Genomic DNA, 13,174 nt, shown 5'->3' with positions numbered 1-13,174 from the left:
CTATTCCTTGTATCTCTGTGTGTGTTTATGTGTATTTCTTTTTTAATTTTATTGTGGCAAAATCCACAAAAAATTTACAATTTTTAAGGGTACAGTACTATGGTATTAAATACACTTTTTATATGATAAAGCCATCATGACATCCACCTCCACAAATTTTATCCTTTTGTAAAACTGAAACTGTATATCCAAAATGGCATGCTTATATTCACACAATTATCTGCTCAGTTTTACCCTCTGACCTGCCTATAATATTATTTTCTTTCTGTATGAGAACACACATCAGTGTTATTTTTAATGAAGGTCTGTGGCAACAGCTGCTCTCACATTTCATTTGTTGAAAAATATTTTGCCTCCATTTTCCAAAGGATTAATTTTATTGGGTATAGAACTCTATATTGTCTGTTACTTTCTTCTAGCACTGTTTAGAAATAATGAAAAATAATTGTAGTTTGGCTTCTACTCTTTCATGTGGAGAGGTCAACTGCCATTCTTATTCTTCCTGTTAGGAAGGTAATACAAAGTTTTTCTTCTGGGTGATGTTTAAGATTTTTCCATGGGTCTTTGGCTTTCAGCAGTGTTTAAGTGTGGCCTTCTAGGAAGCATCCTGTTTGAAGTCTGTAATACTTCTTAAGTTGGTGAATTAATGACTTCCATGAATTTTGGGAAATTGTCTGCTTCTGCCCATTTTCCTTCCTCTTTTCTGCAACTACAGTTCACCTAATGTCTGAATTTTACCCAGGGAAAACATCTCTTTTAAATTCGTTTTAGTATTTGTCCTGCTTTTTCCACTCTCCATTTCATCCTTGATATTCTGTTCTCACCTACCAACCAAACCATCTCAAACTACATCTAAACTGTGACTGCAGTCATCCATTTGGCAACTATTCAGTTTTGCATGGTTTTGTTGCTAGAACTTTCACTTTGCCCTTCATTAGAGTTTCCAGTTTTCTGTGAATTCGATCCCGTCTTTTAATGCTTTAGGAATAGTTTCATTACCGTGATTTCAAGGCACGTGGCTGGTATTTTCATTGCCTTTTTTTTTTGCATCTATTTTTATTATATGATTTTAGTCTTTTCTTCTTTTATGCCAGATCATATTTTATTGACCCTTGTGTATTTATATAAAAATCTAGAATAAGAATTTGCTTCTGCTTCAGGCATACAGCTGGATCAGAGAATATCACCTAAATCTAATCTGGGAATTGAGTAGGTTTTAAATTAGACGTTTCGGTATTAGTGATTGCTGGTTTCTGGATCACTATAATCTTGTGTGGCATTTTCAGGGACTCAAAAAAGCCCCTATTGATTTAAAAGGGTCCCTCTTCATGGGGTGAATATAAACTTCATCTTCTTCCTTCTCCCAATCCCATGGGACTATTGAAATTTTATTCTTCCCAGTCTCCTAGCAACTGCTTTTAGCATTCTCACTGCCTTGAGTGGAGAATGAAGCCAACTACCTGATGCCCATTTCTTCGGATTTTTTCTTTTCCTAGGATCCTAAATACCTAGTGCCTTAAACGTAGTTTTCAGGTGTCTTTGAACAGTTTTGCTGGGTTTTGTCCAGTTTATTCCAGTAGTTCTCAGGGCAAAAGCTGGTCCATCACTAACTATGCTGCTACTATCGTAAACTGAGATTACAAACACTAGAAAAGATGGGCTAGATAGAGCATTTACATACACGCTACTTTATTAAGAGAAAAGCTCAGTGGCTGGTCTTGCCAGTTTCCCTAAAGCTCACTCCCTCTCCCCAGAGAGAACACCAGCCTATAGAGGCAATCTCATCTGAGTGTTCTGGCTAAAATGCCCCTTGGATATTGATTCACAGGTCAAAGAGGTGATAATCACTTCCATTTTCACAAGTTTTGCTGTGACAAACTTTCACAATTGTTTGCTGACAATTAAAGCACTATTTCTTTTAGGATAAAATAATTTTTCTTCCCAATCGTAGAGAAAACATGGATAGCAAAGACAGTAAGAAATTTACAGTAAGAATCAGCAAAGCTGCAGACAACAAATTATGAGAATGCCCAAAGATATTAAAAATGAACAAATACAGTAATATTTTTATGAAGTATATTAATTTCCCTTTGGGCAGAAATAGTGTTGTTGCATAGCACCAAGGGCATGCTAACCCTAACAGAGAAATACAAAGGCAAAACAAAAGCAAAACTACGCTGGTGTAACATAATTGTTAAATTCTGGTTGCGGTTGACTTTGCCAATCAATGGGGGTGAAAATCAACATGTTAGTATTAATATGTTGTTAAAACTGCGTTAGTGGGAAGGATATGGTATCCCTGCACTCACAAACTCCTCCATCTGGACATATCTCTTCGAGACTTTTGCAGGCAGATGCATAAGGGAAGGCGGGAGAAGCATGAGAGCAGGACAGCATAATTCCAGGCATCAGAAGGACTAATGCCATTATCAATCTTGTATGGCATCCAGAAGCCCAGTCATGTGCCAATTATTTTATATCATAATAAAAATTATCCCATTATACATGCAGTAGCAATGTCCAATGTGCTCTGTTCAGAAACTTCAGATTATAAGCAGTTTTTACTTTGCAGAAGCTGAGCAAGTGATGAATTATGGATGGAGATATAGGATAAATAGCCAATGTTATTTATATAAAAATGTTCCCCAAACTTGTGGTTTGGTTTGACTGGTAAGTTAGTAATAACTTTATTAAGGGAATTTTGAGGGATTCTCAGGTAATGACTTCACATTGTTAGATATGAAGAAACAGAACATTAACTGTAGGAAAATCCAACCAAAAAACTATTATTTAGACTTGCAGTCCAATGGATGAGTCTTGACACTTTATGAAGTCCATCTAAACGTACTAAAACAGCACACTCATGTTTGTGTCTAATTTCTGTTGTTCAACATTGTATCTGTGAAATTTGTCCATGGTTCTTCCTTATAGTGTAATTTCTATTTTTATGTATTATTTTGTTGCATGGATATGCCATAAATTATTTATCCATGCTATAGCTGGTGAGTATTTGGGTTTGAATTATAGTAAACAACACTGCCATGGATATGACCGTACATCTTTAATGGACATATTCTATGCATTTCTGTTGACCAAGCCTAGTAGTTGAGTTACTGGGTCATGGAAAATTCACACATTTGTATTTAGTATTCTTGACTGAAGACCTGTCCCCAGGGCTGGTAACCGTTCTACCTTCTACCAAAAGAATAGGAGTCTTGTTCTTTCACACCCTCTCCATCACCAGCCTTTCAATTTTATCACTCTGGTTGTCACAGAATTTGCATTTTTGAATGATGATGTAGAGAATCTTATATACTAATGCCTTATTGGCTGTTTTCATTTGTGAAGTATAATTTGGTAAAGTTGTTGATCTATAATCTATGAGTTCTTTCCTATATAATGCAAATAGCTTTCCCCACTCCCCGGCCTGCCTTTCTAGTCTCCTCTCTGTGTCTTTGGGTGACCCCAAATTCTTAATGCTTAAGAAATTCTGTCCAGCTTTTCCTATATGGCTACTTTTTTTTTTTTAAACCATGTATGTTAAAGGTATATAACATAATGCTTTGACATACACATACATTGTGAAGTGATTACATTCAAGGTAATTAACATATCTCACACAGTGACCATGATTTTGTGTGATGAGAACACCTGAAATACACTCTTTTAGAAAATTTCCAGTATTCAATACACTTAACTATGGTCATCACACTGTGTGTTAGATCTCTACATTCTGCCTAACTATGGGCTTGTACCCTTGGACCAAAATCTGCTCCCCTCTCTCCAATTTCCCCACCTCCCTACCCCTGGTAATCACCACTCAACCCTCCACTTCTATGTGTTTGGGATTTACAGTAGCCAAGATTTGGAAACAATCTAAATGTCTGTTAAGAGACGAATGGATACAGAAATCATGACACACACACACACACACACACACACACAGGGGAATATCACGGAACCTTAATAAAAGCAGATCCTGCCATGTGCACCAACATGAATGAGTTGAGAAACACTACAATGACCGCTGTTGGCATCCACTTTAAGAGAACTTGGCCTACTCTGAAACCATGCAGGGATTTTATATGGACTCCAGCTCTCTATGGGGATCCTCTCACTCACCATCTCTCCTCTTGGTAAAAATCTACAATTTTAAACTTCCTTTCTATGTGCTTCAAAATAGGGATGATCATTGGTTCTGTTTCTAACGTTGTTATCTTCTTAGATCTATTGTTGACCTCTTTTTTTTTAATTAAATGCCATCCATTTTTGCATGAAAAATTTATGGGCTGATGTTATATTTCTCTAGGGAACTAGGATTTAAATTCTTGCATGTAGCTGATTATGGCATCCCCTTACCCAAGCAGGACTTGGACAGATTCAAGGGTGGGTTTAGGTTTTTAAAAGGCCTGGTCTATCTCCTGGCTGCTTTTCATACACATTGTTTATTAGCACCCGTCCCTTCTTAGGGAACCTAGATTCTAGTTTTTTCAATTTCTTGTTCTGTGAATCTGCAAACATTTCTGAGTATCTTGTTAAGAACATTTAGGAGCTAACCTCTCCTTTGCCTTTTGCTCCCTTTTCACTGACAAACAACTTTCAGATGAAAATAAGAGCACAGATTTCCTTTGCTTCTCTTCCCTTCACTGCAGAAGTCAGTCCTTCCAGTCCTGGATGCCATGAAAGATCGGATTCCCAGTGTTTGGCTCTCACACCTGCAAGTCTGTCACCAACGCTGCTGCTCAGCTGTTATGTTCTGCTCAGCTCTCTACCTCCTGCCCCATGCTGTTGCACAATCTGCAAATGCCTTGACTAAAAAAATGCCACAGAGACCATTTGGCTTACCTCCAATGTGTTATCCTTCTCTCCAGGTTCCTAGCTCCCCCAGTTCTAACTGCTTTGATAACTCTCTGGTACCTTCAAGAATGTATTCACATTGAATTTACCTTCTCTTGTGTTCTTGGCTTTGGGTTTGGTCAGCTGCACACTAATCCATCATGGCCAGAAGCAGAAATCTTCAATTACCACACTCTCGAGTCCAAAAATAAAGCCCTGAAAGAAAATGATAGAACAAAATGACCATCAATGTAAGATATTTGAGTAAATATATGACCATATTTCAAAGGAGATTATCTGATTGGATCATTCAAAGGACCCACGGAATTACTTTCATTTGGCCCCCTCAAGATTCCAACACAGAAGATGTAATTTGGAAAATAGTAGTATAGGTTTAATCCACTTGAATGTATAATAAGTTTATTTCACTTGAAATAAAAGCTAAGAAATAGCATATTCTTGCCACAGAAAGCACTTTCATGATGAGCTCTAGCAATAGCTGGTATTTTATTGTACACAGCACTTTAATCCACATTTTCATTAAATACACAAAAGGATTAGTGCTATTTTTATTTTTGAAATGAGGGAACAGGCAGAAGGAGACGAGAAACTTGTTCAATGCTCCTCTGTAGCAACGAAAGAAGCCAAAATTCCAACTCCAGTCTATTTGATTCCAAGGCCCAGAGGTATACTTGTTGTGCATTCTGTTCAAGGCATCTACTCAGAGTTATATTTGGAGAGCAAAATATTGAGCACGAACACAAATATAAATATAGAACACTCATATGAAGCTACCTGCAAAAACAAATTCTAGCATGCCTAATGTCGTGTGTACCCACAAAAAGGACAAATGAAACAGAGGCTCTCACCTCTACTTATCAGTCACCTAATCTGTTATGATCCTTTAATAGTTTGAGGTTCCCACTGGGAGAGACATTTCTGATTACATAAGCTTCACCAGGAGCTGCAGCTGTCCCTGCATCCGTACTCGTTAGTTCAATAACGTGGAAGTGGATATGAAGGCTGTGGGGGCCCCCAGTGATGATAATATTGTTGGATTTTAGGATGTTATTAACAATTTGCAATACAAATGAGTTGTCTGCAGGAGGGGGAATCACACAGTGATCATACCTAATCAATGTGAGAATTAAAAACAAGCTAACATGTGGGGAGGCACAGATGTGGATATTAGGAGCTAAGCTTTAGCTTGCCATTAGCCTGTCGTCGGACTCAAGGTCAGGACAGATGCATTCAGGTTTACTTTAGTGTTCTTTTCTGTCATTTTCAATGAACGTGGACAGAGCTAGAAAATCTTCTAACATGAACGTGGATAAAGAGTTCTCTCTTGCTTCCATACTGAACAGAGACTCGTGGGACCACTGGTCAGAAATCACACAGACAGAGAGGAGACATAAATGAAATCAGTGTTTATGTAGTGCCTTCATGACCAGAAAACATTTTGGGGGGGGGGTACTTCTCTTTAATTTAATGCAAGAGGTTGTAATCTCTTTAATTTCTTCACTTCAACTCTTCCGGTGTGTTATGAGTTAACACATGCTTTGAGTAAGCATTCAATGCACCCCCATCCCAGTATCTAGTAGTCAGTAGAACTTTTGTATACAACAGGAGTTGGGCATTTTTGACACACAGGAAGACATGTAAAAACATGTAAAATTCTATCTCTAGGAAATACGGTCTCTGGTGTAAAAAGAATGCTGCATTTTGTTGAATCTGTCACTCTTTTTGCCTCGAAGTGATGGTTTTCTGTTTCACTGTTGCAGTGAAACATTTTTGATGGGTCTTAAACTTGTATTTTCACTTCACTTCATACATATACTAAGATTTAATTTTCTTTGTTGCAGCAACAAGTTTTAAAGGTGATTGAGGAAGGATTCATTGAAATCAATTACAAGTAACAAACAGGCCCACAGGATGATTCTGTGGCTGTTTATCCTTCAGAATTTAAACAAATCTTTGTGTTTGCTTATAAATACTTTTTTTTTTTTTTTTAAGAATACCACCTCAGCGATATTTTGTCCTCCTTAGTAGACTGTATCAGGAGGCACCTACTGTCCCTTAATCCTAGTAACAGTGATACTAATTTTGATCCCTTGGTCAAGGTGGTGTCCACCAGATCTTCTCCACTGAAAAAGTATTTTGCTCTTTTTGTTGTTAATATCTCTGGTGAGGAAGTTTTGAAACTAAGTGTCCTGTCGAAACCATGACGAGTGTCGCATAAGTTAGTTTCACACTAGTTTCAAAATTAAGCTTTTTCCTATAGTCCTTCTCTGTTTGCAGAAATACTGTTCTACTCAAAGAAAACCTTTCTCTCTCCCCATGTCTGTCTCTTTGTGGATGTTGTTTAATACACAAAAGAACCATTTTGTAGAAAGGGACTAATATTATTCTGACAAATTTTTAAAATATGAGCCACAAACACCCATTAGATTTGATGCCAGTTTCTTGGGAAATTTGGTCCAAGAATCTGAGCTAAGCACACTGTACTTGAATACTATTGGCACGAAATCCTTTCTGTTTCTTGGTACGTGTTTGGTTGGCACAGGGAAGGAGTTTTCAGTGAAACATTTGTGTGGCCTGGCGAGAACGTGCCAGAAACACGGAGTGGCAGAGGACTCCTAATCTGAAATCCCTTGTTCAGAATCATGTCTGAGTCTGTGTATGGCTCCTGAAAGAAGAGGTGATGCCTTGCTTTTCCCACAGCCAATGAGCCAACATGTCTCTCTTTCCGGTTTTGACGAGCTGCTTCCGGATGTTAAGTAGGCATTTGCAAACATAAATATATATGTTAATTAAATGTATTCAAAAGTTCTTTATTTTTTAAATGATTTGACTGACAGAGCTTGATAAAACTTTGCCTTATCAAAGTCTTTTGATTGTGACATCTTATTATATTAGATGTAACTAATAACTCATCCACTTGTATTTTACATGGTTTCTTTTTTTTTAATATTTTATTCATTTATTTGACAGAGAGAGAGGTCACAAGTAGGCAGAGAGGCAGGCAGAGAGAGAGGGAGAAACAGGCTCCCCACTGAGCAGAGAGCCCGATGCGGGGCTCGATTCCAGGACCCTGAGATCATGACCTGAGCCGAAGGCAGAGACTTAAACCACTGAGCCACCCAGGCTCATGGTTTTACTTGTCCTCAAACTCTAGGTGTATCTAGAGCTTCTGGCATCAATTCTTTTTTTCCTTAAGAGTTTATTTACTTGAGAGAAAAAGAGAGAACACAGAGGGAGAGGGAGAAGTGGACTCCCTGATGAGCAGAGAGCCCCTTGCCCGGCTCAGTCCCAGGACCCTGAGATCCTGACCTGAGCTAAAGGCAGATCATTAACTGACTGAGCCACCCAGGCATCCCCTGGCATCAAATCTTAACTTTCTGAATGATGTCTTCAATTTTGCTTATAAAAAATATTTTCATAGATCATGAAAGGAGAATGAGTCCTGGGAACGGTGCAGCTAGCTAAAAAGTAAGGTAACCTATAAATACAAAAGTCTATTATTTTAATTTTTTAACAAACACATCCCAATTGAATTCTGTTTGATTTTATCAACAAGGGTAGATGAGACATTTTCTGAAATCAGCAGGGAAGAGTTTTAGATGGTTGTTTATTTTGTTTGTTTTTGGGTTCCTTTGGAATTTTTCTCCCCCTGTGGTCTAGAAATACGCCACATAAGCCTCATGCTTATTTAGCCTTGAAAACTTCAACAGCAGCATATTAAATGCATGTAGTTAAAACACAGCGATTCAGCGTGGGAGCCAACTGAATGGAAGAGCAAGAAGTGAAGCAAATCCAGTTCAGAGAGCTATGGAGACGTTGATGGCTTGTGTTATGCGCACAGACCGTCTCTACCCCCTGCCAGCCCTTCACCGACCACTCCGTGTTGATGGGATGATTCAAGTGAATCCTTATCCAAGTCAAAGATGGCCATGAGAAAATGAAAAGAACAAGATTATGTGGCAACTTGTTTTGACAATGTTTTTCTTTTTAAGCTACGCTCATATGTTAAATTCCTTACAGAACACAGGACAACGGGAAGGAGAAGAAAAGGTCTCACTGTGGAGGTGTGCCATCTGTGCATTCTGTCCCTTAGGTGATTATCTGGCCGGGACAGATTTCTTAAGAGATAGGAACTACGGGGCGCCTGGGTGGCTCAGTGGGTTAAAGCCTCTGCCTTCAGCTCAGGTCATGATCCCAGGGTCCTGGGATCATGCCCCACATCGGGCTCTTTGCTCAGCAGGGAGCCTGCTTCCTCCTCTCTCTCCCTGCCTGCCTCTCTGACTAGTTGCAATCTCTGTCTATCAAATAAATAAATAAAATCTTAAAAAAAAAAAAAGAGGAACTATCACTTCATCGAGGAACGTTCATTAGAGCAATACTTGAAAATGTAGACAGACTGTTTACCACAAGCCCGTTAGTCACTCTGCAGAAATTCAGCCCCATATTCTATTGTGTGTAAATGCCGTCCTCATAGAGACCCGTGTGTCCGTCATCCGCCAGTAGGGACATCCTCTATGGAACCCCAAGATACAAAAGTCTGTCCTTCACAACTGCTCATTGCCAAGTAAAAATAAAAAATAAAGTTTTGTGAGTTTCCAAATCATCTCCCAAAATAGTGATTGCTAGAGAGCACTGATTCCATGGTAATTTCCTGATGCTACAGAACTATAGTGAAACACCATTTGGTATTGACCATTTTAGTACATAGCAGACTCTGGCTCTGTAAGAAATTTGAGTTAGTGTCGATTTTGCAAGTAAAGAGTTTGAGGTCCAAAATAAAGGCTAGTTAAGGTACCCAAGATCCTTCAGGAAATCTAAGTTTGCATATATTTAACACCCGAGGTAACTAATAAATTATGTTAAATTAATCAACATGTGTTTCTTCATTTTCCTTAGAATTAACTTACATAGTTAAAATGTCAGCGTCTAGTAATTTTTTAGTGGTATACAGTCTGGAAAACAGAAACAAACATTTGTTTCAACTTCAGAGTCCAGTAATATGTAACAGTGGACAAAAATATCACTTCTCCTGGCAAAGAAACAGCCTAGAACTTGTATAAAGATTGGCCAAACTGCGGAAGCAGCTGTGACTCTCCCATGTTTAGCCTCCATGGCTTTTTCCCTTTAATATATATGTTAATTATTTGAGAGAGCAAGCCAGTGAGCATGGGTTGGTGAGGGTCAGAGGCAGGGAGAAGCAGGCTCCCTGCTGGGCAGGGAGCTTGACACTGAACTCGATCCCAGGACCCCAAGATCAGGACCTGAGCTGAAGGCAGACACTTAACTAACTGAGTCTCCCAGGTGCCCCGTCTCCTTGGGTGTCAACAAATCCTGCTCCAGACTACACTGTGGGGAAGAATTTTTTTTGTCTTTATTCTTTTTTTTTTAGTACATTATTCTTTAAAGTTGATTTATGTTAAGGACTATGCAGTGCACATTATTTTAGTAGCTTTCTTTTTTTTTTTTAAGTGTCCCTGGTGATTTTGCTAAGGTGTGCACAGGAGTAAATACATGTTAAAAAAAAAAAAAAAAAGAAAGAAAGAAAGAAAAAGAAAAAAAGAAAGACAAATAAGTATAGCAAAGCATACAAATGTAAATAGAAAGTAAACAGGTACTTCTCAAGCAAAGGCACAAACCATTTATTTTTTCCTCCTCGGTTACACAAATTTGATTTCTTTTCTTCACAAGAGAATAATGTTTGGGGTGTAAACATATTTGAGAATTTACCTGTAGATGTATAATGTGTTTGTATGTGTGTTTCTCACAAGTTCCTGTTTCATTTTATGAAGCTGCTACACGTCTTTTTTTTTTAAGATTTTATTTATTTAGACAGAGAGAATGAGAGCACACAAACAGGCAGGAGGGGCAGAGGGAGGGGGAGGTGGGGGGCTGAGGGAGAGGGAGAAGCAGATTCCCCAATGAGTAAGGGAGCCTGAAGTGGGATTCAACCCTAAGGACTCTATATTATGACCAGAGCCAAAGGTTGATGCTTAACTGACTAGGCCATCCAGGTGCCCCTAGGCTTGTCTTTTCTTAATGGAGAACTTCCTTTGGGGTTTTTTGTTTGTTTTTGTTTTTAACTTCTTTTCCTAAGATTTTTTTGCCAATTAAGAAACTGGAGGGTGCCTGGGTGGCTCAGCCATTAAGCCTCAGCCTTTGGCTCAGGTCATGATCCCAGGGTCCTGGGATCGATCCCCATAATGGGCTCCCTGCTCAGTCAGAAGCCTTCTCCCTCTCTTACTCCCCCTGCTTGTGTTCCCTTTCTCGCTGTATTTCTCATAGTCAAATAAATTAAAAAATCTTAAAAAAAAAAAAAGAAAAAAGAAATTGGACTCTTTCATTTAAATTATGGAGGTGGGGGGAAACCATGAGCAAATAGAACAGTCTTTCAAAGACAGCCAACAGTGGGAGAATGGTAGAGAAGATTATCGGTGAAATTTTCTTTTATGGCAAATACTACTTTCTTAAAATTAGAATTCATTTTATTTCATGAATAAGGAAACTGAGATCCTAGGGTATCTGGGTGAAATTCGTAAGGTGTCAAAGCACAGTAATGTGATACCATGAATGACAATCACAAGTTCTCTGGATTTGAACTTCCTCCTCCTTAAAAATGAAGAAAGGAAGATGTATGTCATCTACTGAGGTCTATTCCAGATCCATCACACAGCTGAGAATCACAGACTTAACATTTACATTCCATCAATGACTTTATAACATGACAAAACATTTTTGGATACTCCCATTGTCAGACCTGCCCTTAGTCCTTCCTAGACCTTATCACTTGTCCATAGTCCTTAGAAGAGGTATTCCTTCTTTTTTTTTTTCTTGTGATTCCACTTTCCTCTCCCCTCCCCACTGTCGTTGGTCATATATCTGATCACCCAGGGATGGGCACCTGATTAAAGATAGCCAACCCTGTTCCCTTTCTTCATTCTGTAAACTTGCTGGGGGTAACCAAGCAAAACCATGTACAAAGCAGCAGAGAGTGGAACAGGTACAGAGAAAACAGAGGTAAGAGACCACAAGGGTCTGGACAGACTGAGCAAGAAGCAGAGTTTCCCATATCTCAACACAGACCCTGTTTCCAGAATAGATCACTCAAGGCCAGGAAATACTTCTTACTCTGTCCCTAGATTCCAAATGGTGCTCCTTACCAAAAAGATTTTATTCACTGCATAGAACTTGGGTAGAATTGGGGTCCTCCTTTTACTAGAAGGAAATCTTCTAAAACCTTCTGAAAAACAGAATTTGTATTCTGAAATACAAAAAAGTATTTCATTGGTGAATTCTGTAATTCAGTGAATAAAAATCTATGTTTTGACTTTTTTTTAAATAAATGAAATCCAAGAATCCCTTACTTATCCATTCATTTAACAGATCTTGATAAAAATAGGAGTACCTCATATATTCTAGGCACTTTTAAAGGGTTGTGGGTCAACAAAATGGACAAATATCTTTGTCCTCATGAACCTTGCACTTCAGTGGGGAACACAGGTGATAAAAAAAGAGGACTATGAAAGAAGTGATAAAAGTTAATGATGTCGGGGCGCCTGGGTGGCTCAGTGGTTTAAGCTGCTGCCTTCGGCTCAGGTCATGATCTCAGAGTCCTGGGATCGAGTCCCGCATCAGGCTCTCTGCTTGGCAGGGAGCCTGCTTCCCTCTCACTCTCTCTGCCTGCCTCTCTGCCTACTTGTGATCTCTCTCTGTCAAATAAATAAATAAAATCTTTTTTAAAAAAAAGTTAATGATGTCCTTTAGAGAGGAGAATTTTAAAAAGGCAGGAAGTATCCAGAGATTTATGTGACAAAATGACACCTGAAGAAGATGAGGGGTAAAAATTTTTGCTGAGAGCATAAATTTCCATGGAAAGGAAAGAAGTAAAAAAGATTTCAGGTTTGCGTGTGACTGCAAAAGAGTGAGGGGAGACTTGGATTTCCAGTTCCTGTAGGTAAGAACCTTGAAAGCCACCACTCCATCCCAATAAGGAAAAGCTGAACAGACTGAAAAATCAACAACTGTTCTTGGATCCCTAAGAGAGGTGAGGACAGGGCAAACCACTGCCTCTAAGACAAGAGAAACAGGCCAGCAAACAACAGAGTCACAGCGTCTTCCCAGAGACTTGTAAACCACCATGGGGACTTGTAATAGGGCCGATCTGTGATTGTTCAGTTGCTGGGGGTTCCATGTGGAAAAGTCAGAGACGAAAACTCGGTGGGGTGGGGAGGGGGGCAGGGGTTGGTCATAAAAGCACACCCATAATATTGTGAGATTTATCTCCAGAAGCTCAACCAGATGCCCACAGTGAATATCAGGA

Source organism: Meles meles, chromosome 19, assembly GCF_922984935.1.
Source record: "Meles meles chromosome 19, mMelMel3.1 paternal haplotype, whole genome shotgun sequence".
Taxonomy (NCBI): domain Eukaryota; kingdom Metazoa; phylum Chordata; class Mammalia; order Carnivora; family Mustelidae; genus Meles; species Meles meles.
This window is presented reverse-complemented; position numbering follows the sequence as displayed.